The sequence below is a fragment of the Carcharodon carcharias genome, chromosome 5, assembly GCF_017639515.1.
Source record: "Carcharodon carcharias isolate sCarCar2 chromosome 5, sCarCar2.pri, whole genome shotgun sequence".
Lineage (NCBI taxonomy): Eukaryota > Metazoa > Chordata > Chondrichthyes > Lamniformes > Lamnidae > Carcharodon > Carcharodon carcharias.
In genome coordinates, this window is record NC_054471.1 from 14,324,348 (window position 1) to 14,351,756 (window position 27,409).

At 53.4% G+C, this 27,409-nt stretch overlaps 1 protein-coding gene across 2 annotated transcripts in view; it reads left to right on the plus strand.

Moving 5' to 3' along the window:
- Positions 1-27,409, plus strand: part of abcc10 (ATP-binding cassette, sub-family C (CFTR/MRP), member 10) — a 310,704-nt gene that overhangs the window by 23,936 nt on the left and 259,359 nt on the right. The gene's annotated exons all lie outside the window — the stretch shown is intronic.

Below are 27,409 nucleotides of genomic sequence, written 5' to 3' on the forward strand. Positions count from 1 at the left end.
GATTTTGTTTGACACCTTTTTTCAGTTCTTTGCTCTTAATTCAGGGACCTACTTTAGTTACAGTGAAGTGGATGGCCTAGTCCAAGAAACCAGCCGTGAATTTGACTGGCCTGCAGAATGTAAATGGTACCTATCAAACATGGTGGTGCATTCATTTAAAATTTCCCCTCCTTTTGTAGAAATATGCGCTCTTTGTTTACTGAGGCAGTTGTTGATAAAATGGGTCAAAAACAAATAATTTTTACAGTATCACTGTGCAGGAGACCATTTCGCCCATCGAGTCTGCACTGGAAAAAAATACATAGTTTTACCTGATGACTAGATAGAAGATAAATGAAGAGCAACTAATTGGTGACTAAGTGCCATTATCAGAACTGACCTATATGTGACTCCAATGGTTGATTTAACTCCTCTCTGAAATGACATGGTAAATTACTCACTTGTATTCAAGAAGTCAGCTTATCACCACCTTCTTAAGGGCAATTAGAGGTGGACAATGAAGGATCACATCTGTAAATGAATAAAAATACAAGATGTCAATTGATGATGAACCAAAATGTAGCATTGGAAAGGAGAAACAAGATACAGAAGATCATACGACATAGGAGCAGGTGTAGGCCATTCAGCCCATTGAGCCTGCTTTGCCATTTAAAAAGGTCATGGCTGATCTGATTGTGCCCTTAACTCCACTTTCCTGCTTGTACCCCATAACCCTTGATTCTCTCGTCGATCAAAAATCTAACTCGGCCCAGAATATATTAAATGACTCAGCCTCCACCGCTCTCTGTGAAGAGAATCCCCAAGATTAATGACACTCTGAGAAGAAATTCCTCCTCATCTCCATCTTAAATGGGAGACCCCTTATTTTTAAATAGTGCCCCTAGTTCCAGATTCTCCCATGAAAGAAAACATCCTTTCAGCATCTATGCTGTTAAGCCAGATGAATGGGATGGACAGAAATGAGACGTAGACAGAGTGTGCAGTTGGGAATTTAGTTCATGTAAGTTCTACTTTCATTCGCTGTAGAAGACTCAAGTTGCTTCCCTGAAATAGAAGGTAACCTAGAGACAGAGTTTTGAAGAGATGGGGTGGGGGTGCTGAGTCTGTGGGTTCAGAGCATTCCAAAAAAAATTGAAGTCTGACAAAACAGCAAAGAAGGTAAGTGATTGATTGGTTGGTGACCATTTTCGCTTTTTCTCTTATGTAAACTAAGGAATTTTAATCGAGGCATGTATCAGGCCTCGGTCCATCAGAGGACATCCGCCAAGGTCATCACAAACATCAGGACGTAGCAATCAGCAGGTTGTCTTCACCCCTGCTGCGGATGTCGGGGCAGCACCCAGGTGTAGCGGTAGGGTTAGGGAACTTGAGAAATGTGGAAATCACTTTTGGGTTACGGGTGTGCACTGTAAAAATATTGCACTTTTGTTAATACATTTGATGTTTAAGTGAATGGCGTGGTCAACTGTGTTGTGATTATGAATCCTCTTATTTCAAGTATTAGCCATTCTCCCACTCTGATAGTCACCCTCTGTGAGATTCACATTCACATGGTGTCAACCTCATTGAAAATAGTTTCCTCATCCTTGTGTGATGTCAGGGAGATGTGTTAAAATCTTTATTGGAAATGTGTTCTCAATGAGCTTGTAACCTTTCTTCCTCTCGATACACCATTGTACGAGAACAGCTCAGCAGTCTTGAGGGATACGGCAGTTGTGTCTCCTCAGTGGTAGTGATAAAGGACAAGACATGAACAGGAGGAGGAAATCCCCAACCATGTCCTCATCTTATTAGCCACTGTGGATTCTCATTAATGTGGTGACGACTGCATCAAGCTGCCAAAGCGTATTCATTGTGTCAGCTTTCGCTTCCCAGAGCGAGTACATACAGGGCGCACCGCTGACCTTCTTAGAAATCATGGTCTGGTGAATCATGAGGCTTGAAAGTGAAAGTCTGAATGCTGAACTCGCTCTCGATGTGACTGGTTGGACATCCCTTTAAATGCAATGGAATAGCATTAAGGGCCAGGAGAAATGTGACCATCTCCCCTTGCCTTCACTTTACTCCTCCTGGAATCTGGTAGCAATGAACGTGGCATGGGCACGTCTCCCACATTGTGCTTCCTCGATGGTATCATCCTTGGAAGCTGACCCTCATCACCCTCTTGAGGTTCCCGGGCCTCCTGCTGCCTATCCTCCGAAGAGCTCTCATCCTCCTCCATTTCATCTTCTGGCAAGGAATCACCTCTTTGCAGCGCAAGTCTGTGAAAGCCAAACACACAACATTGATGCGTGAAACCCGATCGGGAGTGTACTGCAGAGCCCCACCTGAGCGGTAAAAAACATCGGAAGCGCATCTTCAGGATGTCAATGGTCTGCTCGATCACGAACCGTGTGGGGCTGTGAACTGTGTTGTACCTCTCCTCCAAAGCATTCTGGGGCTGATGCATGGGTGTCATGAGCCAGTGTTTCAGTGGGAGCTCCTTATCCCCAAGCAGCCATCCCTGTAGATGATCAGGTGCTTCGAACATCTGAGGCAACTGGAAATGACTCAGGATGTATAAGTCATAGCAACTCTGACTGGGCAAATCTGATTTGTCCAGTCAATATGCAGATGATTAAAATCACTATGACAATTGTAGTGCCCTTCTTACATGCTTCCATTATTTCCCGATTTACACTTTGTCCTGTGATAAGACAACTCTTTGGGGAGTCTATAGACGACACTGACTCCTTCCCCTTGCTATTCCTTATTTCCACCCAAACTGATTCTATTGCACCTATTTCATGAGTCACCACCGCACTGATACCTTCCTTTATTAATAAAGCTACCTCACCTCCTTTTCTTTTTTGCCTACTTGTCTGGAATGTCGAATACCCTTGAATATTGAGTTCCCGGTCTTGGTCACCCTACAATCATGTCTCTGTAATAGCTATTAAGACAAGTCCATTTATTTTTATTTGTATCATCAACTCATCTATCTTGTTACAAATGCTACAAGCATTCAGACAAAGAGCCTTACCCTTTGACTTTTTAACCATTTATATTGATTCTGGTTCTAATTTTTACTGCACTCTTCTGCTTATATTTTCTGCCCCTTCCTGTCACACTTTGATTATCGTTTGCCTCTTCACTACCCTGAACCTTTGCTCTCTCATTTCTTTTTGATTTTTTAAACTTCCCTTCAATTTATCCCTACCCCCCACTATTTGGTTTAAAGTCCTATCTACAAACGGTGAAAATCCTGGCTCTCCTCTCGCTGTTTTAAACGGTGAAAATCCCGGCTCTCCTCTCGCTGTTTTAAACGGTGAAAATCCCGGCTCTCCTCTCGCTGTTTTAAACAGTGAAAATCCCGGCTCTCCTCTCGCTGTTTTAAACGGTGAAAATCCCGGCTCTCCTCTCGCTGTTTTAAACGGTGAAAATCCCGGCTCTCCTCTCGCTGTTTTGAACGGTGAAAATCCTGGCTCTCCTCTCGCTGTTTTAAACAGTGAAAATCCCGGCTCTCCTCTCGCTGTTTTAAACTGTCAGGTCATTCTGGTTGATGTAGGATCTTGTGTGACAACGAGACTGATGCTTTTGGCCTGCAGTGAGGAATGGCTGTCCAGGTTTTTTTTTAATTAATTCATGGGATGTGGGCTTTGCTGGCTAGGCCAGCATTTATTGTCCATCCCTAGTTGCCTTTGAGAAGGTGGTGGTGAGCCGCCTTCTTGAACTGCTGCAGTCCATGTGGTGTAGGTACACCCACAGTGCTGTTAGGAAGGGAGTTCCAGGATTTTGACTCAGTGACGGTAAAAGAACGGCGATATATTTCCAAGTCAGGATGACGAGTGACTGGGAGGGGAACTTCCAGGTGGTGGTGTTCCCATCTATCTGCTGCCCCTGTCGTTTTAGGTGGTAGTAGTCGTGGGTTTGGAAGATGCTGTTGAAGGAGCCTTGGTGAATTCCTGCAGTGCATCTTGTAGATGGTACACACTGCTGTACTGTGCACCAGTGGTGAAGGGGATGCATGTTTGTGGATGTGGTGCCAATCAAACCGGGCTGCTTTGTCCTGGGTGGTGTTGAGCTTCTTGAGTGTAGCGGGAGCAGCACTCATCCAGGCAAGTGGGGAGTATCCATCGCGTTCCAGACTTGTGCCTTGTAGTCGGTGGACAGGCTTTGGGGAGCCAGGAGGTAAGTTACTCGTCACAGGATTCCTAGCCTGTGACTACTGTAGCCACAGTATTTATATGGCTTGTTCAGTTTCTGGTCAATGGTAACCCCCAGGATGTTGATAAAGGGGGATTCAGTGATGGTAATGCTGTTGCACAACAAGGGGCGATGGTTGGATTCTCTCTTGTTGGAGATGGTCATTGCCTGGCACTTGTGTGGCACGAATGTTACTTGCCACTGGTCAGCCCAAGCCTGAATATTGTCCAGGTCTTGCTGCATTTAGACACACACTCCTTCAGTATCTGAGGAGTCACGAATAGTGCTAAACATTGTGCAATCATCAGCGAACATCCTCACTTCTGACCTTATGATGGAAGGATGGTGATTGATGAAGCAGCTGAAGATAGTTGGGCTGAGGACACTACCCTGAGAAACTCCTACAGTGATGTCCTGGAGCTGAGATGACTGACCTCCAACAACCACAACCATCTTCCTTTGTGCTAGGTAAGACTCAAACCAGTGGAGAGTTTTCTCCCTGTTTCACATTGACTCCAGTTTTGCTAGGGCTCCTTGATGCCACACTCAGTCAAATGCAGCCTTGATGTCAAGAGCAGTCACTCTCACCTCACCTCTGGAGTTCAGCTCTTTTGTTCATGTTTGAACCAAGGCTGAAATGAGCTCAGGAGCTGAGTGGCCCTGGCGGAAGCCAAACCGGGCATTAGTGAGCAGGTTATTGCTAAGCAAGTGCTGCTTGATAACACTGTTGATGACTCCTTCCATTACCTTATTGATGATGGAGAGTAGACTGATGGGGCGGGAATTGGCTGGGTTGGATTTGTCTTGTTTTTTGTGTACAGGATGCACCTGGCCAATTTTCCACATAGCCGGGTAGACGCCAGTGTTGTAGCTGTACTGGAACAGCTTGGCTCAGGGTGTGGCAAGTTCTAAAGCACAAGTCTTCAGTACTTTTGTCAGAATGTTGTCAGGGCCCATACCCTTTGTATATCCAGTGCCTTCTGACGTTTCTTGATATCACGTGGAATGAATGGAATTGGCTGAAGACTGGCATCTGTGATGTTGGGGACTTCCGGAGGAGGCTGAGATAGATCATTCACAGCACTTCTGGCTGAAGATTGAAGCAAATGCTTCAGCTCTATCCTTTGCACTGATATGCTGGCCTCCCCCATCATTGATGACGGGGATATTTGTGGAGCCTCCTCCTCCAGTGAGTTGTTTAATTGTCCACTACCATTCGTGACTGGATGTTGTTGCACTGCAGAGATTAGATCTGATCTGTTGGTTGTGGGATTGCTTAGCTCTGTCTATCACTTGCTGCTTGTGCTGTTTGGCACACATGAAGTCCTGCATTGTAGCTTCACCAGGTTGACACCTTTTTAGGTATGCCTGGTGTTGCTCCTGGCATGTCCTCCTGCAGTCTTCATTGAACCAATGGAATGAGAATGGATTGATGTCCTTACAGGAGGCATGTGTGAGGTGTTATTGAAGAGCTGTGGCAGTCAGTGGACTTATAATGAATATTTGTTGGTAACCTATCCCCAGAAATGGAAATAGAGAACTTGAGAAAGTGAAGTGTCGGAGATGGGCTGCATGAAGGTGATGGAGGATGGAAATTGGAAGCAAAGCTTTCCATTTCCAACCGAGAGCAGGAAACAGTACTGATATAGTCATCGATGCATGGGAAAAAAATTTGGGGAGGAGTCCTGAGTTGGATTGGAAGGAGCGATGGTCTACATAGCCCATAAAAAGACAGGCATAACCAGGACCCAAGCGGGTGCCCATAGTAACACCTTTTCATTTGGAGGAAATGAGGCACGTTCAAGGAGAAATTGTTCAATGGGAGAACAAGCTCAGCCAGGTGGAAGAGGATGGGGACTATTTGGTCCTGTGTTCAAAGAAGAAGTGGGGAACCCTCAGACTGTCCTGGTGGGGTATTGAGGTGCAGAGAGATTGGACATCCATAGTGAAGAGGAGACATTTAGGTCCAGGAAACTAAAAATTGTTGAAAAGACATAGGGCATCAGGAGAGTCACGAACGTAGGTGGGAAGAGACTGAGCAAGGGGAGTAAAAATACAGTCAAGATAGGAAGAAATAAGTGGGAAAAGAACTGGTGAAATGGGTGAAGTGAACAGGACAGTCCTGCTGCAGGTTTTGGGAAGGAGGTTAAAGCGGCCCATTCAGGATTGGTGGACTATGAGATTGGAAGCCGTGGAGTGAAGATCTCCAGATGAGATGAGGTCAGTGACAGTCCTGGAAACAATGGCTTAATGTTAGGTGATGGGTGTCATGGTCCAGGGGGAGGTAATGTCTGAGAGATGGTGCTCAGCCTCTGCAAGGTGGATGTTGGTATGCCAGACAAAAACAGCACTACCCTTATCAGCAGGTTTGCTAATAAAGTCAGGGCTAAACGTGAGAGAACAATAAAGGGAGAAGGAAGATATGTCAGAAGCGCTGTGGTCAAGGGAGGTTCTGTTGAAGCATTCAAGAGGGAATTGGCTATTATCTGAAAAGAAAGAACATGCAGGGCCACAGGGAGAAGAGCGGGGCTCCCATCTGGTGATCTTCACTCCACAGCTTCCAATGTCATACTCCACCAATCCTGAATGGGCCGCTTTGACCTCCTTCCCAAAATCTGCAAACAGACTTCAAAGAGCAGAGCGGAACTGTAAAGTGCGACACTGGAGCGAGCAGAGCGGGGCTGTAAAGAGCGAGACTTCAGTGAGCAGAGCGGGACTATGAAGAGCGAGACTTCAGTGAGCAGAGCGGGACTGTAAAGTGCGAGACAAGAGCGAGCGGAGCGGGGCTGTAAAGAGAGAGACTTCAGTGAGCAGAGCGGGGCTGTAAAGAGCGAGAATTCAGTGAGCAGAGTGGGGCTGTAAAGAGCGAGACTTCAGTGAGCAGAGCGGGTCTGTAAAGAGCGAGACTTCACTGAGCAGAACGGGGCTGTAAAGAACGAGACTTCACTGAGCAGAGCGGGGCTGTAAAGAGCGAGACTTCAGTGAGCCGAGCGGGGCTGTAAAGAGCGAGACTTCAGTGAGCAGAGCGGGGCTGTAAAGAGCGAGACTTCAGTGAGCAGAGCGGGGCTGTAAAGAGTGAGACTTCAGTGAGCAGAGCGGGGCTGTAAAGAGCGAGACTTCACTGAGCAGAGCGGGGCTGTAAAGAGCGAGACTTCACTGAGCAGAGCGGGGCTGTAAAGAGCGAGACTCCAGTGAGCAGAGCAGGGCTGTAAAGAGCGAGACTTCAGTGAGCAGAGCGGGGCTGTAAAGAGCGAGACTTTGGTGAGCCAAGCAGTGCTGTAAAGAACGAGACTTCACTGAGCAGAGCGGGGCTGTAAAGAGCGAGACTTCACTGAGCAGAGCGGGGCTGCAAAGAGCAAGACTTCAGTGAGCAGAGCGGGTCTGTAAAGAGCGAGACTTCACTGAGCAGAACGGGGCTGTAAAGAGCGAGACTTCACTGAGCAGAGCGGGGCTGTAAAGAGCGAGACTTCAGTGAGCCGAGCGGGGCTGTAAAGAGCGAGACTTCAGTGAGCAGAGCGGGGCTGTAAAGAGCGAGACTTCAGTGAGCAGAACGGGACTGTAAAGAGCGAGACTTCAGTGAGCAGAGCGGTGCTGTAAAGAGCGAGACCACAGTGAGCAGAGCGGGGCTGTAAAGAGCGAGACTTCAGTGAGCAGAGCGGGGCTGTAAAGAACGAGACTTCAGTGAGCAGAGTGGGGCTGTAAAGAGCGAGACTTCAGTGTGCAGAGAGGGGCTGTAAAGAGCGAGACTTCAGTGAGCAGAGCGGGGCTGTAAAGAGTGAGACTTCAGTGAGCAGAGCGGGGCTGTAAAGAGCGAGACTTCAGTGAGCAGAGCGAGGCTGTAAAGAGCGAGACTTCAGTGATCAGAGCGGGGCTGTAAGGAGCGAGACTTCAGTGATCAGAGCGGGGCTGTAAAGAGCGAGACTTCAGTGAGCAGAGCGGGGCTGTAAAGAGCGAGACTTCAGTGAGCAGAGCGGGGCTGTAAAGAGCGAGACTTCAGTGAGCAGAGTGGAGCTGGAAAGAGCGAGACTTCAGTGAGCAGAGCGGGGCTGTAAAGAGCGAGACTTCACTGAGCAGAGCGGGGCTGTAAAGAGCGAGACTTCAGTGAGCAGAGCGGGGCTGTAAAGAGCGAGACTCCAGTGAGCAGAGCGGGGCTGTAAAGAGCGAGACTCCAGTGAGCAGAGCAGGGCTGTAAAGAGCGAGACTCCAGTGAGCAGAGCAGGGCTGTAAAGAGCGAGACTTCAGTGAGCAGAGCGGGGCTTTAAAGAGCGAGACTTTGGTGAGCCAAGCAGTGCTGTAAAGAGCGAGACTTCGGTAAGTAGAGCGGGGCTGTAAAGAGCGAGACTGTAGTGAGCAGAGCGGGGCTGTAAAGAGCGAGACTTCAGTGAGCAGAGCGAGGCTGTAAAGAGCCAGACTTCAGTGAGCAGAGCAGGGCTGTAAAGAGCGAGACTTCACTGAGCAGAGCGGGGCTGTAAAGAGCGAGACTTCAGTGAGCAGAGCGGGGCTGTAAAGAGCAAGACTTCAGTGAGCAGAGTGGGGCTGTAACGAGCGAGAATTCACTGAGCAGAACGTGGCTGTAACGAGCGAGACTTCAGTGAGTAGGGCGGGGCTGTAAAGAGCGAGACTTCACTGAGCAGAGCGGCGCTGTAAAGAGCGAGACTTCACGGAGCAGAGCGGCGCTGTAAGGAGCGAGACTTCAGTGATCAGAGCGGGGCTGTAAATAGCGAGACCTCAGTGAGCAGAGCGGGGCTGTAAAGAGCGAGACTTCAGTGAGCAGAGCGGGGCTGTAAAGAGCGAGACTTCACTGAGCAGGGTGGGACTGTAAAGAGCGAGACTTCAGTGAGCAGAGCGGGGCTGGAAAGAGCGAGACTTCAGTGAGCAGAGCGGGGCTGCAAAGAGCGAGACTTCAGTGAGCAGTGCGGGTCTGTAAAGAGCGAGACTTCACTGAGCAGAACGGGGCTGTAAAGAGCGAGACTTCACTGAGCAGAGCGGGGCTGTACAGAGAGCGACCTCAGTGAGCAGAGCGGGTCTGTAAAGAGCGAGACTTCACTGAGCAGGTTGGGACCGTAAAGAGCGAGATCTCACTGAGCAGAGCGGGGCTGTAAAGAGCGAGAGTTCAGTGAGTAGAGCGGGGCTGTAAAGAGCGAGACTTCAGTGAGAAGAGCGGAGCTGTGAAGAGCGAGACTTCAGCGAGCAGAGCGGGGCTGTAAGGAGCGAGACTTCAGTGAGCAGAGCGGGGCTGTAAAGAGCGAGACTTCAATGAGCAGAGCGGGGCTGTGAAGAGCGAGACTTCAGCGAGCAGAGCGGGGCTGTAAGGAGCGAGACTTCAGTGAGCAGAGTGAGGCTGTAAAGAGCGAGACTTCAGTGAGCCGAGCGGGTCTGTAAAGAGCGAGACTTCACTGATCAGAGCGGGGCTGTAAAAAGCGAGACTTCAGTGAGCAGAGTGGGGCTGGAAAGAGCGAGACTTCAGTGAGCAGAGCGGGGGTGTAAAGAGAGAGACTTCAGCGAGCAGAACGGGGCTGTAAAGAGCGATAATTCAGTGAGCAGAGCGGGACTGTACAGAGCGAGACCTCAGTGGGCAGACCGGGGCTGTAAAGAGCGTGACTTCACTGAGCAGAGCGGGGCTGTAAAGAGCGAGAGTTCAGTGAGTAGAGCGGGGCTGTAAAGAGCGAGACTTCAGTGAGAAGAGCGGAGCTGTGAAGAGCGAGACTTCAGCGAGCAGAGCGGGGCTGTAAGGAGCGAGACTTCAGTGAGCAGAGCGGGGCTGTAAAGAGCGAGACTTCAATGAGCAGAGCGGGGCTGTGAAGAGCGAGACTTCAGCGAGCAGAGCGGGGCTGTAAGGAGCGAGACTTCAGTGAGCAGAGTGAGGCTGTAAAGAGTGAGACTTCAGTGAGCCGAGCGGGTCTGTAAAGAGCGAGACTTCACTGATCAGAGCGGGGCTGTAAAAAGCGAGACTTCAGTGAGCAGAGTGGGGCTGGAAAGAGCGAGACTTCAGTGAGCAGAGCGGGGGTGTAAAGAGAGAGACTTCAGCGAGCAGAACGGGGCTGTAAAGAGCGATAATTCAGTGAGCAGAGCGGGACTGTACAGAGCGAGACCTCAGTGGGCAGACCGGGGCTGTAAAGAGCGTGACTTCACTGAGCAGAGCGGGGCTGTAAAGAACGAGACTTCACTGAGCAGAGCGGGGCTGTAAGGAGCGAGGCTTCAGTGACCAGAGCGGCGCTGTAAAAAGCGAGACTTCAGTGAGCAGAGCGGGGCTGAAAAGAGCGAGACTTCAGTGAGCAGAGCGGGGCTGCAAAGAGCGAGACTTCAGTGAGCAGAGCGGATCTGTAAAGAGCGAGACTTCACTGAGCATACCGGGGCTGTAAAGAGCGAGACTTCTCTGAGCAGTGCGGGGCTGTAAAGAGCGAGACTTCAGTGAGGTGAGCGGGGCTGTAAAGAGCGAGACTTCAGTGAGCAGAGCGGGGCTGTAAAGAGCGAGACTTCGCTGAGCAGGGTGGGACTGTAAGGAGCAAGACTTCACTGAGCAGAGCGGGGCTGTAAAGAGCGAGACTTCAGTTAGCAGAGCGGGGCTGTAAAGAGCGAGACTTCAGTGAGCAGAGCGGGGCTGTAAAGAGCGAGACTTCACTGAGCAGAGCGGGGCTGTACAGAGCGAAACTTCAGTGAGCAGAGCGGGGCTTTAAAGAGCGAGACTTCACTGAGCAGAGCGGGGCTGTAAAGAGCGAGACTTCAGCGAGCAGAGCGGGGCTGTAAAGAGCGAGACTTCAGTGAGCTGAGCGGGGCTGTAAAGAGCGAGACTTCACTGAGCAGAGCGGGGCTGTAAAGAGCGAGACTTCACTGAGCATAGCGGGGCTGGAAAGAGCGAGACTTCAGTTAGCAGAGCGGGGCTCTAAAGAGCGAGACCTCAGTTAGCAGAACGGGGCTGTAAAGAGCGAGACTTCACTGAGCAGTGTTGGACTGTAAGGAGCGAGACTTCACTGAGCCGGGTTGGACTGTAAGGAGCGAGACTTCAGTTAGCAGAGCGGGGCTGTAAAGAGTGAGACTTCACTGAGCAGAGCTGGGCTGTAAAGAGCGAGACTTCAGTGAGCCGAGCTGGGCTGTAAAGAGCGAGACTTCAGTGAGCAGAGCGGGGCTGTAAAGAGCGAGACTTCACTGAGCAGAGCGGGGCTGTAAAGAGCGAGACTTCACTGAGCAGAGCGGGGCTGTAAAGAGCGAGACTTCACTGAGCAGAGCGGGGCTGTAAAGAGCGAGACTCCAGTGAGCAGAGCAGGGCTGTAAAGAGCGAGACTTCAGTGAGCAGAGCGGGGCTGTAAAGAGCGAGACTTTGGTGAGCCAAGCAGTGCTGTAAAGAACGAGACTTCACTGAGCAGAGCGGGGCTGTAAAGAGCGAGACTTCACTGAGCAGAGCGGGGCTGCAAAGAGCAAGACTTCAGTGAGCAGAGCGGGTCTGTAAAGAGCGAGACTTCACTGAGCAGAACGGGGCTGTAAAGAGCGAGACTTCACTGAGCAGAGCGGGGCTGTAAAGAGCGAGACTTCAGTGAGCCGAGCGGGGCTGTAAAGAGCGAGACTTCAGTGAGCAGAGCGGGGCTGTAAAGAGCGAGACTTCAGTGAGCAGAACGGGACTGTAAAGAGCGAGACTTCAGTGAGCAGAGCGGGGCTGTAAAGAGCGAGACCACAGTGAGCAGAGCGGGGCTGTAAAGAGCGAGACTTCAGTGAGCAGAGCGGGGCTGTAAAGAACGAGACTTCAGTGAGCAGAGTGGGGCTGTAAAGAGCGAGACTTCAGTGTGCAGAGAGGTGCTGTAAAGAGCGAGACTTCAGTGAGCAGAGCGGGGCTGTAAAGAGTGAGACTTCAGTGAGCAGAGCGGGGCTGTAAAGAGCGAGACTTCAGTGAGCAGAGCGAGGCTGTAAAGAGCGAGACTTCAGTGATCAGAGCGGGGCTGTAAGGAGCGAGACTTCAGTGATCAGAGCGGGGCTGTAAAGAGCGAGACTTCAGTGAGCAGAGCGGGGCTGTAAAGAGCGAGACTTCAGTGAGCAGAGCGGGGCTGTAAAGAGCGAGACTTCAGTGAGCAGAGTGGAGCTGGAAAGAGCGAGACTTCAGTGAGCAGAGCGGGGCTGTAAAGAGCGAGACTTCACTGAACAGAGCGGGGCTGTAAAGAGCGAGACTTCAGTGAGCAGAGCGGGGCTGTAAAGAGCGAGACTCCAGTGAGCAGAGCGGGGCTGTAAAGAGCGAGACTCCAGTGAGCAGAGCAGGGCTGTAAAGAGCGAGACTTCAGTGAGCAGAGCGGGGCTTTAAAGAGCGAGACTTCGGTGAGCCAAGCAGTGCTGTAAAGAGCGAGACTTCGGTAAGTAGAGCGGGGCTGTAAAGAGCGAGACTGTAGTGAGCAGAGCGGGGCTGTAAAGAGCGAGACTTCAGTGAGCAGAGCGAGGCTGTAAAGAGCCAGACTTCAGTGAGCAGAGCAGGGCTGTAAAGAGCGAGACTTCACTGAGCAGAGCGGGGCTGTAAAGAGCGAGACTTCAGTGAGCAGAGCGGGGCTGTAACGAGCGAGACTTCAGTGAGTAGGGCGGGGCTGTAAAGAGCGAGACTTCACTGAGCAGAGCGGCGCTGTAAAGAGCGAGACTTCACGGAGCAGAGCGGCGCTGTAAGGAGCGAGACTTCAGTGATCAGAGCGGGGCTGTAAATAGCGAGACCTCAGTGAGCAGAGCGGGGCTGTAAAGAGCGAGACTTCAGTGAGCAGAGCGGGGCTGTAAAGAGCGAGACTTCAGTGAGCAGTGCGGGTCTGTAAAGAGCGAGACTTCACTGAGCAGAACGGGGCTGTAAAGAGCGAGACTTCACTGAGCAGAGCGGGGCTGTACAGAGAGCGACCTCAGTGAGCAGAGCGGGTCTGTAAAGAGCGAGACTTCACTGAGCAGGTTGGGACCGTAAAGAGCGAGATCTCACTGAGCAGAGCGGGGCTGTAAAGAGCGAGAGTTCAGTGAGTAGAGCGGGGCTGTAAAGAGCGAGACTTCAGTGAGAAGAGCGGAGCTGTGAAGAGCGAGACTTCAGCGAGCAGAGCGGGGCTGTAAGCAGCGAGACTTCAGTGAGCAGAGCGGGGCTGTAAAGAGCGAGACTTCAATGAGCAGAGCGGGGCTGTGAAGAGCGAGACTTCAGCGAGCAGAGCGGGGCTGTAAGGAGCGAGACTTCAGTGAGCAGAGTGAGGCTGTAAAGAGCGAGACTTCAGTGAGCCGAGCGGGTCTGTAAAGAGCGAGACTTCACTGATCAGAGCGGGGCTGTAAAAAGCGAGACTTCAGTGAGCAGAGTGGGGCTGGAAAGAGCGAGACTTCAGTGAGCAGAGCGGGGGTGTAAAGAGAGAGACTTCAGCGAGCAGAACGGGGCTGTAAAGAGCGATAATTCAGTGAGCAGAGCGGGACTGTACAGAGCGAGACCTCAGTGGGCAGACCGGGGCTGTAAAGAGCGTGACTTCACTGAGCAGAGCGGGGCTGTAAAGAGCGAGACTTCACTGAGCAGAGCGGGGCTGTAAGGAGCGAGGCTTCAGTGACCAGAGCGGCGCTGTAAAAAGCGAGACTTCAGTGAGCAGAGCGGGGCTGAAAAGAGCGAGACTTCAGTGAGCAGAGCGGGGCTGCAAAGAGCGAGACTTCAGTGAGCAGAGCGGATCTGTAAAGAGCGAGACTTCACTGAGCATACCGGGGCTGTAAAGAGCGAGACTTCTCTGAGCAGAGCGGGGCTGTAAAGAGCGAGACTTCAGTGAGGTGAGCGGGGCTGTAAAGAGCGAGACTTCACTGAGCATAGCGGGACTGAAAGAGCGAGACTTCAGTTAGCAGAGCGGGGCTGTAAAGAGCGAGACCTCAGTTAGCAGAACGGGGCTGTAAAGAGCGAGACTTCACTGAGCAGTGTGGGACTGTAAGGAGCGAGACTTCACTGAGCCGGGTTGGACTGTAAGGAGCGAGACTTCACTGAGCGGAGCGGGGCTTTAAAGAGCGAGACTTCAGTTAGCAGAGCGGGACTGTAAAGAGCGAGACTTCACTGAGCAGAGCTGGGCTGTAAAGAGCGAGACTTCATTGAGCAGAGCGGGGCTGTAAAGAGCGAGACTTCGCTGAGCAGGGTGGGACTGTAAGGAGCAAGACTTCACTGAGCAGAGCGGGGCTGTAAAGAGCGAGACTTCAGTTAGCAGAGCGGGGCTGTAAAGAGCGAGACTTCAGTGAGCAGAGCGGGGCTGTAAAGAGCGAGACTTCACTGAGCAGAGCGGGGCTGTACAGAGCGAAACTTCAGTGAGCAGAGCGGGGCTTTAAAGAGCGAGACTTCACTGAGCAGAGCGGGGCTGTAAAGAGCGAGACTTCAGCGAGCAGCGCGGGGCTGTAAAGAGCGAGACTTCAGTGAGCTGAGCGGGGCTGTAAAGAGCGAGACTTCACTGAGCAGAGCGGGGCTGTAAAGAGCGAGACTTCACTGAGCATAGCGGGGCTGGAAAGAGCGAGACTTCAGTTAGCAGAGCGGGGCTCTAAAGAGCGAGACCTCAGTTAGCAGAACGGGGCTGTAAAGAGCGAGACTTCACTGAGCAGTGTTGGACTGTAAGGAGCGAGACTTCACTGAGCCGGGTTGGACTGTAAGGAGCGAGACTTCAGTTAGCAGAGCGGGGCTGTAAAGAGTGAGACTTCACTGAGCAGAGCTGGGCTGTAAAGAGCGAGACTTCAGTGAGCCGAGCGGGGCTGTAAAGAGCGAGACTTCAGTGAGCAGAGCGGGGCTGTAAAGAGCGAGACTTCAGTGAGCAGAGCGGGGCTGTAAAGAGTGAGACTTCAGTGAGCAGAGCGGGGCTGTAAAGAGCGAGACTTCAGTGAGCAGAGCGGGGCTGTAAAGAGCGAGACTTCACTGAGCAGAGCGGGGCTGTAAAGAGCGAGACTCCAGTGAGCAGAGCAGGGCTGTAAAGAGCGAGACTTCAGTGAGCAGAGCGGGGCTGTAAAGAGCGAGACTTTGGTGAGCCAAGCAGTGCTGTAAAGAACGAGACTTCACTGAGCAGAGCGGGGCTGTAAAGAGCGAGACTTCACTGAGCAGAGCGGGGCTGCAAAGAGCAAGACTTCAGTGAGCAGTGCGGGTCTGTAAAGAGCGAGACTTCACTGAGCAGAACGGGGCTGTAAAGAGCGAGACTTCACTGAGCAGAGCTGGGCTGTAAAGAGCGAGACTTCATTGAGCAGAGCGGGGCTGTAAAGAGCGAGACTTCGCTGAGCAGGGTGGGACTGTAAGGAGCAAGACTTCACTGAGCAGAGCTGGGCTGTAAAGAGCGAGACTTCAGTTAGCAGAGCGGGGCTGTAAAGAGCGAGACTTCAGTGAGCAGAGCGGGGCTGTAAAGAGCGAGACTTCACTGAGCAGAGCGGGGCTGTAAAGAGCGAAACTTCAGTGAGCAGAGCGGGGCTGTAAAGAGCGAGACTTCACTGAGCAGAGCTGGGCTGTAAAGAGCGAGACTTCAGCGAGCAGAGCGGGGCTGTAAAGAGCGAGACTTCAGTGAGCTGAGCAGGGCTGTAAAGAGCGAGACTTCACTGAGCAGAGCGGGGCTGTAAAGAGCGAGACTTCACTGAGCATAGCGGGGCTGGAAAGAGCGAGACTTCAGTTAGCAGAGCAGGGCTCTAAAGAGCGAGACCTCAGTTAGCAGAACGGGGCTGTAAAGAGCGAGACTTCACTGAGCAGTGTTGGACTGTAAGGAGCGAGACTTCACTGAGCCGGGTTGGACTGTAAGGAGCGAGACTTCAGTTAGCAGAGCGGGGCTGTAAAGAGTGAGATTTCACTGAGCAGAGCTGGGCAGTAAAGAGCGAGACTTCATTGAGCAGAGCGGGGCTGTAAAGAGCGAGACTTCACTGAGCAGGGTGGGACTGTAAGGAGCGAGACTTCACTGAGCAGAGCGGGGCTGTAAAGAGCGAGACTTCAGCGAGCAGAGCGGGGCTGTAAAGAGCGAGACTTCAGCGAGCAGAGCAGGGCTGTAAAGAGCGAGACTTCAGTGAGCAGAGCGGGGCTGTAAAGAGCAAGACTTCACTGAGCAGAGCGGGGCTGTACAGAGCGAAACTTCAGTGAGCAGAGCGGGGCTTTAAAGAGCGAGACTTCACGGAGCAGAGCGGGGCTGTAAAGAGCGAGACTTCACTGAGCATAGCGGGGCTGGAAAGAGCGAGACTTCAGTTAGCAGAGCAGGGCTCTAAAGAGCGAGACCTCAGTTCGCAGAGCGGGGCTGTAAAGAGCAAGACTTCAGCGAGCAGAGCGGGGCTGTAAAGAGCGAGACTTCAGTGAGCAGAGCGGGGCTGTAAAGAGCGAGACTTCAATGAGCAGAGCGGGGCTGTGAAGAGCGAGACTTCAGTGAGCAGAGCGGGGCTGCAAAGAGCGAGACTTCAGTGAGCAGAGCGGATCTGTAAAGAGCGAGACTTCACTGAGCATAGCGGGGCTGTAAAGAGCGAGACTTCTCTGAGCAGAGCGGGGCTGTAAAGAGCGAGACTTCAGTGAGAAGAGCGGAGCTGTGAAGAGCGAGACTTCAGCGAGCAGAGCGGGGCTGTAAGGAGCGAGACTTCAGTGAGCAGAGCGGGGCTGTAAAGAGCGAGACTTCAATGAGCAGAGCGGGGCTGTGAAGAGCGAGACTTCAGCGAGCAGAGCGGGGCTGTAAGGAGCGAGACTTCAGTGAGCAGAGTGAGGCTGTAAAGAGTGAGACTTCAGTGAGCCGAGCGGGTCTGTAAAGAGCGAGACTTCACTGATCAGAGCGGGGCTGTAAAAAGCGAGACTTCAGTGAGCAGAGTGGGGCTGGAAAGAGCGAGACTTCAGTGAGCAGAGCGGGGGTGTAAAGAGAGAGACTTCAGCGAGCAGAACGGGGCTGTAAAGAGCGATAATTCAGTGAGCAGAGCGGGACTGTACAGAGCGAGACCTCAGTGGGCAGACCGGGGCTGTAAAGAGCGTGACTTCACTGAGCAGAGCGGGGCTGTAAAGAGCGAGACTTCACTGAGCAGAGCGGGGCTGTAAGGAGCGAGGCTTCAGTGACCAGAGCGGCGCTCTAAAGAGCGAGACTTCCGTGAGCAGAGTGGGGCTGAAAAGAGCGAGACTTCAGTGAGCAGAGCGGGGCTGCAAAGAGCGAGACTTCAGTGAGCAGAGCGGATCTGTAAAGAGCGAGACTTCACTGAGCATACCGGGGCTGTAAAGAGCGAGACTTCTCTGAGCAGTGCGGGGCTGTAAAGAGCGAGACTTCAGTGAGGTGAGCGGGGCTGTAAAGAGCGAGACTTCAGTGAGCAGAGCGGGGCTGTAAAGAGCGAGACTTCGCTGAGCAGGGTGGGACTGTAAGGAGCAAGACTTCACTGAGCAGAGCGGGGCTGTAAAGAGCGAGACTTCAGTTAGCAGAGCGGGGCTGTAAAGAGCGAGACTTCAGTGAGCAGAGCGGGGCTGTAAAGAGCGAGACTTCACTGAGCAGAGCGGGGCTGTACAGAGCGAAACTTCAGTGAGCAGAGCGGGGCTTTAAAGAGCGAGACTTCACTGAGCAGAGCGGGGCTGTAAAGAGCGAGACTTCAGCGAGCAGAGCGGGGCTGTAAAGAGCGAGACTTCAGTGAGCTGAGCGGGGCTGTAAAGAGCGAGACTTCACTGAGCAGAGCGGGGCTGTAAAGAGCGAGACTTCACTGAGCATAGCGGGGCTGGAAAGAGCGAGACTTCAGTTAGCAGAGCGGGGCTCTAAAGAGCGAGACCTCAGTTAGCAGAACGGGGCTGTAAAGAGCGAGACTTCACTGAGCAGTGTTGGACTGTAAGGAGCGAGACTTCACTGAGCCGGGTTGGACTGTAAGGAGCGAGACTTCAGTTAGCAGAGCGGGGCTGTAAAGAGTGAGACTTCACTGAGCAGAGCTGGGCTGTAAAGAGCGAGACTTCAGTGAGCCGAGCTGGGCTGTAAAGAGCGAGACTTCAGTGAGCAGAGCGGGGCTGTAAAGAGCGAGACTTCACTGAGCAGAGCGGGGCTGTAAAGAGCGAGACTTCACTGAGCAGAGCGGGGCTGTAATGAGCGAGACTTCACTGAGCAGAGCGGGGCTGTAAAGAGCGAGACTCCAGTGAGCAGAGCAGGGCTGTAAAGAGCGAGACTTCAGTGAGCAGAGCGGGGCTGTAAAGAGCGAGACTTTGGTGAGCCAAGCAGTGCTGTAAAGAACGAGACTTCACTGAGCAGAGCGGGGCTGTAAAGAGCGAGACTTCACTGAGCAGAGCGGGGCTGCAAAGAGCAAGACTTCAGTGAGCAGAGCGGGTCTGTAAAGAGCGAGACTTCACTGAGCAGAACGGGGCTGTAAAGAGCGAGACTTCACTGAGCAGAGCGGGGCTGTAAAGAGCGAGACTTCAGTGAGCCGAGCGGGGCTGTAAAGAGCGAGACTTCAGTGAGCAGAGCGGGGCTGTAAAGAGCGAGACTTCAGTGAGCAGAACGGGACTGTAAAGAGCGAGACTTCAGTGAGCAGAGCGGGGCTGTAAAGAGCGAGACCACAGTGAGCAGAGCGGGGCTGTAAAGAGCGAGACTTCAGTGAGCAGAGCGGGGCTGTAAAGAACGAGACTTCAGTGAGCAGAGTGGGGCTGTAAAGAGCGAGACTTCAGTGTGCAGAGAGGTGCTGTAAAGAGCGAGACTTCAGTGAGCAGAGCGGGGCTGTAAAGAGTGAGACTTCAGTGAGCAGAGCGGGGCTGTAAAGAGCGAGACTTCAGTGAGCAGAGCGAGGCTGTAAAGAGCGAGACTTCAGTGATCAGAGCGGGGCTGTAAGGAGCGAGACTTCAGTGATCAGAGCGGGGCTGTAAAGAGCGAGACTTCAGTGAGCAGAGCGGGGCTGTAAAGAGCGAGACTTCAGTGAGCAGAGCGGGGCTGTAAAGAGCGAGACTTCAGTGAGCAGAGTGGAGCTGGAAAGAGCGAGACTTCAGTGAGCAGAGCGGGGCTGTAAAGAGCGAGACTTCACTGAACAGAGCGGGGCTGTAAAGAGCGAGACTTCAGTGAGCAGAGCGGGGCTGTAAAGAGCGAGACTCCAGTGAGCAGAGCGGGGCTGTAAAGAGCGAGACTCCAGTGAGCAGAGCAGGGCTGTAAAGAGCGAGACTTCAGTGAGCAGAGCGGGGCTTTAAAGAGCGAGACTTCGGTGAGCCAAGCAGTGCTGTAAAGAGCGAGACTTCGGTAAGTAGAGTGGGGCTGTAAAGAGCGAGACTGTAGTGAGCAGAGCGGGGCTGTAAAGAGCGAGACTTCAGTGAGCAGAGCGAGGCTGTAAAGAGCCAGACTTCAGTGAGCAGAGCAGGGCTGTAAAGAGCGAGACTTCACTGAGCAGAGCGGGGCTGTAAAGAGCGAGACTTCAGTGAGCAGAGCGGGGCTGTAACGAGCGAGACTTCAGTGAGTAGGGCGGGGCTGTAAAGAGCGAGACTTCACTGAGCAGAGCGGCGCTGTAAAGAGCGAGACTTCACGGAGCAGAGCGGCGCTGTAAGGAGCGAGACTTCAGTGATCAGAGCGGGGCTGTAAATAGCGAGACCTCAGTGAGCAGAGCGGGGCTGTAAAGAGCGAGACTTCAGTGAGCAGAGCGGGGCTGTAAAGAGCGAGACTTCACTGAGCAGGGTGGGACTGTAAAGAGCGAGACTTCAGTGAGCAGAGCGGGGCTGGAAAGAGCGAGACTTCAGTGAGCAGTGCAGGTCTGTAAAGAGCGAGACTTCACTGAGCAGAACGGGGCTGTAAAGAGCGAGACTTCACTGAGCAGAGCGGGGCTGTACAGAGAGCGACCTCAGTGAGCAGAGCGGGTCTGTAAAGAGCGAGACTTCACTGAGCAGGTTGGGACCGTAAAGAGCGAGATCTCACTGAGCAGAGCGGGGCTGTAAAGAGCGAGAGTTCAGTGAGTAGAGCGGGGCTGTAAAGAGCGAGACTTCAGTGAGAAGAGCGGAGCTGTGAAGAGCGAGACTTCAGCGAGCAGAGCGGGGCTGTAAGCAGCGAGACTTCAGTGAGCAGAGCGGGGCTGTAAAGAGCGAGACTTCAATGAGCAGAGCGGGGCTGTGAAGAGCGAGACTTCAGCGAGCAGAGCGGGGCTGTAAGGAGCGAGACTTCAGTGAGCAGAGTGAGGCTGTAAAGAGCGAGACTTCAGTGAGCCGAGCGGGTCTGTAAAGAGCGAGACTTCACTGATCAGAGCGGGGCTGTAAAAAGCGAGACTTCAGTGAGCAGAGTGGGGCTGGAAAGAGCGAGACTTCAGTGAGCAGAGCGGGGGTGTAAAGAGAGAGACTTCAGCGAGCAGAACGGGGCTGTAAAGAGCGATAATTCAGTGAGCAGAGCGGGACTGTACAGAGCGAGACCTCAGTGGGCAGACCGGGGCTGTAAAGAGCGTGACTTCACTGAGCAGAGCGGGGCTGTAAAGAGCGAGACTTCACTGAGCAGAGCGGGGCTGTAAGGAGCGAGGCTTCAGTGACCAGAGCGGCGCTGTAAAAAGCGAGACTTCAGTGAGCAGAGCGGGGCTGAAAAGAGCGAGACTTCAGTGAGCAGAGCGGGGCTGCAAAGAGCGAGACTTCAGTGAGCAGAGCGGATCTGTAAAGAGCGAGACTTCACTGAGCATACCGGGGCTGTAAAGAGCGAGACTTCTCTGAGCAGAGCGGGGCTGTAAAGAGCGAGACTTCAGTGAGGTGAGCGGGGCTGTAAAGAGCGAGACTTCACTGAGCATAGCGGGACTGAAAGAGCGAGACTTCAGTTAGCAGAGCGGGGCTGTAAAGAGCGAGACCTCAGTTAGCAGAACGGGGCTGTAAAGAGCGAGACTTCACTGAGCAGTGTGGGACTGTAAGGAGCGAGACTTCACTGAGCCGGGTTGGACTGTAAGGAGCGAGACTTCACTGAGCGGAGCGGGGCTTTAAAGAGCGAGACTTCAGTTAGCAGAGCGGGACTGTAAAGAGCGAGACTTCACTGAGCAGAGCTGGGCTGTAAAGAGCGAGACTTCATTGAGCAGAGCGGGGCTGTAAAGAGCGAGACTTCGCTGAGCAGGGTGGGACTGTAAGGAGCAAGACTTCACTGAGCAGAGCGGGGCTGTAAAGAGCGAGACTTCAGTTAGCAGAGCGGGGCTGTAAAGAGCGAGACTTCAGTGAGCAGAGCGGGGCTGTAAAGAGCGAGACTTCACTGAGCAGAGCGGGGCTGTACAGAGCGAAACTTCAGTGAGCAGAGCGGGGCTTTAAAGAGCGAGACTTCACTGAGCAGAGCGGGGCTGTAAAGAGCGAGACTTCAGCGAGCAGCGCGGGGCTGTAAAGAGCGAGACTTCAGTGAGCTGAGCGGGGCTGTAAAGAGCGAGACTTCACTGAGCAGAGCGGGGCTGTAAAGAGCGAGACTTCACTGAGCATAGCGGGGCTGGAAAGAGCGAGACTTCAGTTAGCAGAGCGGGGCTCTAAAGAGCGAGACCTCAGTTAGCAGAACGGGGCTGTAAAGAGCGAGACTTCACTGAGCAGTGTTGGACTGTAAGGAGCGAGACTTCACTGAGCCGGGTTGGACTGTAAGGAGCGAGACTTCAGTTAGCAGAGCGGGGCTGTAAAGAGTGAGACTTCACTGAGCAGAGCTGGGCTGTAAAGAGCGAGACTTCAGTGAGCCGAGCGGGGCTGTAAAGAGCGAGACTTCAGTGAGCAGAGCGGGGCTGTAAAGAGCGAGACTTCAGTGAGCAGAGCGGGGCTGTAAAGAGTGAGACTTCAGTGAGCAGAGCGGGGCTGTAAAGAGCGAGACTTCAGTGAGCAGAGCGGGGCTGTAAAGAGCGAGACTTCACTGAGCAGAGCGGGGCTGTAAAGAGCGAGACTCCAGTGAGCAGAGCAGGGCTGTAAAGAGCGAGACTTCAGTGAGCAGAGCGGGGCTGTAAAGAGCGAGACTTTGGTGAGCCAAGCAGTGCTGTAAAGAACGAGACTTCACTGAGCAGAGCGGGGCTGTAAAGAGCGAGACTTCACTGAGCAGAGCGGGGCTGCAAAGAGCAAGACTTCAGTGAGCAGAGCGGGTCTGTAAAGAGCGAGACTTCACTGAGCAGAACGGGGCTGTAAAGAGCGAGACTTCACTGAGCAGAGCTGGGCTGTAAAGAGCGAGACTTCATTGAGCAGAGCGGGGCTGTAAAGAGCGAGACTTCGCTGAGCAGGGTGGGACTGTAAGGAGCAAGACTTCACTGAGCAGAGCGGGGCTGTAAAGAGCGAGACTTCAGTTAGCAGAGCGGGGCTGTAAAGAGCGAGACTTCAGTGAGCAGAGCGGGGCTGTAAAGAGCGAGACTTCACTGAGCAGAGCGGGGCTGTACAGAGCGAAACTTCAGTGAGCAGAGCGGGGCTTTAAAGAGCGAGACTTCACTGAGCAGAGCGGGGCTGTAAAGAGCGAGACTTCAGCGAGCAGAGCGGGGCTGTAAAGAGCGAGACTTCAGTGAGCTGAGCAGGGCTGTAAAGAGCGAGACTTCACTGAGCAGAGCGGGGCTGTAAAGAGCGAGACTTCACTGAGCATAGCGGGGCTGGAAAGAGCGAGACTTCAGTTAGCAGAGCAGGGCTCTAAAGAGCGAGACCTCAGTTAGCAGAACGGGGCTGTAAAGAGCGAGACTTCACTGAGCAGTGTTGGACTGTAAGGAGCGAGACTTCACTGAGCCGGGTTGGACTGTAAGGAGCGAGACTTCAGTTAGCAGAGCGGGGCTGTAAAGAGTGAGATTTCACTGAGCAGAGCTGGGCAGTAAAGAGCGAGACTTCATTGAGCAGAGCGGGGCTGTAAAGAGCGAGACTTCACTGAGCAGGGTGGGACTGTAAGGAGCGAGACTTCAGTGAGCAGAGCGGGGCTGTAAAGAGCGAGACTTCAGCGAGCAGAGCGGGGCTGTAAAGAGCGAGACTTCAGCGAGCAGAGCGGGGCTGTAAAGAGCGAGACTTCAGTGAGCAGAGCGGGGCTGTAAAGAGCAAGACTTCACTGAGCAGAGCGGGGCTGTACAGAGCGAAACTTCAGTGAGCAGAGCGGGGCTTTAAAGAGCGAGACTTCACGGAGCAGAGCGGGGCTGTAAAGAGCGAGACTTCAGCGAGCAGAGCGGGGCTGTAAAGAGCGAGACTTCAGTGAGCAGAGCGGGGCTGTAAAGAGCGAGACTTCAATGAGCAGAGCGGGGCTGTGAAGAGCGAGACTTCAGTGAGCAGAGCGGGGCTGCAAAGAGCGAGACTTCAGTGAGCAGAGCGGATCTGTAAAGAGCGAGACTTCACTGAGCATAGCGGGGCTGTAAAGAGCGAGACTTCTCTGAGCAGAGCGGGGCTGTAAAGAGCGAGACTTCAGTGAGCAGAGCGGGGCTGTAAAGAGCGAGACTTCAGTGAGCAGAGCGAGACTTCAGTGAGCAGAGCGGGGCTGTAAAGAGCGAGACTTCACTGAGCAGAACGGGGCTGTAAAGAGCGAGATTTCACTGAGGAGAGCGGGACTGTAAAGAGCGAGACTTCAGTGAGCAGAGCGGGGCTGTAAAGAGCGAGAGTTCAGTGAGTAGAGCGGGGCTGTAAAGAGCGAGACTTCAGTGAGCAGAGCGGGGCTGTAAAGAGTGAGACTTCAGTGAGCAGAGCGGGGCTGTAAAGAGCGAGACTTCAGTGAGCAGAGCGGGGCTGTAAAGAGCGAGACTTCACTGAGCAGAGCGGGGCTGTAAAGAGCGAGACTCCAGTGAGCAGAGCAGGGCTGTAAAGAGCGAGACTTCAGTGAGCAGAGCGGGGCTGTAAAGAGCGAGACTTTGGTGAGCCAAGCAGTGCTGTAAAGAACGAGACTTCACTGAGCAGAGCGGGGCTGTAAAGAGCGAGACTTCACTGAGCAGAGCGGGGCTGCAAAGAGCAAGACTTCAGTGAGCAGAGCGGGTCTGTAAAGAGCGAGACTTCACTGAGCAGAACGGGGCTGTAAAGAGCGAGACTTCACTGAGCAGAGCTGGGCTGTAAAGAGCGAGACTTCATTGAGCAGAGCGGGGCTGTAAAGAGCGAGACTTCGCTGAGCAGGGTGGGACTGTAAGGAGCAAGACTTCACTGAGCAGAGCGGGGCTGTAAAGAGCGAGACTTCAGTTAGCAGAGCGGGGCTGTAAAGAGCGAGACTTCAGTGAGCAGAGCGGGGCTGTAAAGAGCGAGAGTTCAGTGAGTAGAGCGGGGCTGTAAAGAGCGAGACTTCAGTGAGCAGAGCGGGGCTGTAAAGAGTGAGACTTCAGTGAGCAGAGCGGGGCTGTAAAGAGCGAGACTTCAGTGAGCAGAGCGGGGCTGTAAAGAGCGAGACTTCACTGAGCAGAGCGGGGCTGTAAAGAGCGAGACTCCAGTGAGCAGAGCAGGGCTGTAAAGAGCGAGACTTCAGTGAGCAGAGCGGGGCTGTAAAGAGCGAGACTTTGGTGAGCCAAGCAGTGCTGTAAAGAACGAGACTTCACTGAGCAGAGCGGGGCTGTAAAGAGCGAGACTTCACTGAGCAGAGCGGGGCTGCAAAGAGCAAGACTTCAGTGAGCAGAGCGGGTCTGTAAAGAGCGAGACTTCACTGAGCAGAACGGGGCTGTAAAGAGCGAGACTTCACTGAGCAGAGCTGGGCTGTAAAGAGCGAGACTTCATTGAGCAGAGCGGGGCTGTAAAGAGCGAGACTTCGCTGAGCAGGGTGGGACTGTAAGGAGCAAGACTTCACTGAGCAGAGCGGGGCTGTAAAGAGCGAGACTTCAGTTAGCAGAGCGGGGCTGTAAAGAGCGAGACTTCAGTGAGCAGAGCGGGGCTGTAAAGAGCGAGACTTCACTGAGCAGAGCGGGGCTGTACAGAGCGAAACTTCAGTGAGCAGAGCGGGGCTTTAAAGAGCGAGACTTCACTGAGCAGAGCGGGGCTGTAAAGAGCGAGACTTCAGCGAGCAGAGCGGGGCTGTAAAGAGCGAGACTTCAGTGAGCTGAGCAGGGCTGTAAAGAGCGAGACTTCACTGAGCAGAGCGGGGCTGTAAAGAGCGAGACTTCACTGAGCATAGCGGGGCTGGAAAGAGCGAGACTTCAGTTAGCAGAGCAGGGCTCTAAAGAGCGAGACCTCAGTTAGCAGAACGGGGCTGTAAAGAGCGAGACTTCACTGAGCAGTGTTGGACTGTAAGGAGCGAGACTTCACTGAGCCGGGTTGGACTGTAAGGAGCGAGACTTCAGTTAGCAGAGCGGGGCTGTAAAGAGTGAGATTTCACTGAGCAGAGCTGGGCAGTAAAGAGCGAGACTTCATTGAGCAGAGCGGGGCTGTAAAGAGCGAGACTTCACTGAGCAGGGTGGGACTGTAAGGAGCGAGACTTCAGTGAGCAGAGCGGGGCTGTAAAGAGCGAGACTTCAGCGAGCAGAGCGGGGCTGTAAAGAGCGAGACTTCAGTGAGCAGAGCGGGGCTGTAAAGAGCAAGACTTCACTGAGCAGAGCGGGGCTGTACAGAGCGAAACTTCAGTGAGCAGAGCGGGGCTTTAAAGAGCGAGACTTCACGGAGCAGAGCGGGGCTGTAAAGAGCGAGACTTCAGCGAGCAGAGCGGGGCTGTAAAGAGCGAGACTTCAGTGAGCAGAGCGGGGCTGTAAAGAGCGAGACTTCAATGAGCAGAGCGGGGCTGTGAAGAGCGAGACTTCAGTGAGCAGAGCGGGGCTGCAAAGAGCGAGACTTCAGTGAGCAGAGCGGATCTGTAAAGAGCGAGACTTCACTGAGCATAGCGGGGCTGTAAAGAGCGAGACTTCTCTGAGCAGAGCGGGGCTGTAAAGAGCGAGACTTCAGTGAGCAGAGCGGGGCTGTAAAGAGCGAGACTTCAGTGAGCAGAGCGAGACTTCAGTGAGCAGAGCGGGGCTGTAAAGAGCGAGACTTCACTGAGCAGAACGGGGCTGTAAAGAGCGAGATTTCACTGAGGAGAGCGGGACTGTAAAGAGCGAGACTTCAGTGAGCAGAGCGGGGCTGTAAAGAGCGAGAGTTCAGTGAGTAGAGCGGGGCTGTAAAGAGCGAGACTTCAGTGAGCAGAGCGGTGCTGTAAAGAGCGAGACTTCACTGAGCAGAGCGGGGCTGTAAAGAGCGAGACTTCAGTGAGCAGAGCGGATCTGTAAAGAGCGAGACTTCACTGAGCATAGCGGGGCTGTAAAGAGCGAGACTTCTCTGAGCAGAGCGGGGCTGTAAAGAGCGAGACTTCACTGAGCAGAGCGGGGCTGTAAAGAGCGAGACTTCACTGAGCAGAGCGGGGCTGTAAAGAGCGAGACTTCTCTGAGCAGAGCGGGGCTGTAACGAGCGAGACTTCAGTGAGTAGGGCGGGGCTGTAAAGAGCGAGACTTCACTGAGCAGAGCGGCGCTGTAAAGAGCGAGACTTCACGGAGCAGAGCGGCGCTGTAAGGAGCGAGACTTCAGTGATCAGAGCGGGGCTGTAAATAGCGAGACCTCAGTGAGCAGAGCGGGGCTGTAAAGAGCGAGAGTTCAGTGAGCAGAGCGGGGCTGTAAAGAGCGAGACTTCACTGAGCAGGGTGGGACTGTAAAGAGCGAGACTTCAGTGAGCAGAGCGGGGCTGGAAAGAGCGAGACTTCAGTGAGCAGAGCGGGGCTGCAAAGAGCGAGACTTCAGTGAGCAGTGCGGGTCTGTAAAGAGCGAGACTTCACTGAGCAGAACGGGGCTGTAAAGAGCGAGACTTCACTGAGCAGAGCGGGGCTGTACAGAGAGCGACCTCAGTGAGCAGAGCGGGTCTGTAAAGAGCGAGACTTCACTGAGCAGGTTGGGACCGTAAAGAGCGAGATCTCACTGAGCAGAGCGGGGCTGTAAAGAGCGAGAGTTCAGTGAGTAGAGCGGGGCTGTAAAGAGCGAGACTTCAGTGAGAAGAGCGGAGCTGTGAAGAGCGAGACTTCAGCGAGCAGAGCGGGGCTGTAAGGAGCGAGACTTCAGTGAGCAGAGCGGGGCTGTAAAGAGCGAGACTTCAATGAGCAGAGCGGGGCTGTGAAGAGCGAGACTTCAGCGAGCAGAGCGGGGCTGTAAGGAGCGAGACTTAAGTGAGCAGAGTGAGGCTGTAAAGAGCGAGACTTCAGTGAGCCGAGCGGGTCTGTAAAGAGCGAGACTTCACTGATCAGAGCGGGGCTGTAAAAAGCGAGACTTCAGTGAGCAGAGTGGGGCTGGAAAGAGCGAGACTTCAGTGAGCAGAGCGGGGCTGCAAAGAGCGAGACTTCAGTGAGCAGAGCGGATCTGTAAAGAGCGAGACTTCACTGAGCATACCGGGGCTGTAAAGAGCGAGACTTCTCTGAGCAGAGCGGGGCTGTAAAGAGCGAGACTTCAGTGAGGTGAGCGGGGCTGTAAAGAGCGAGACTTCACTGAGCATAG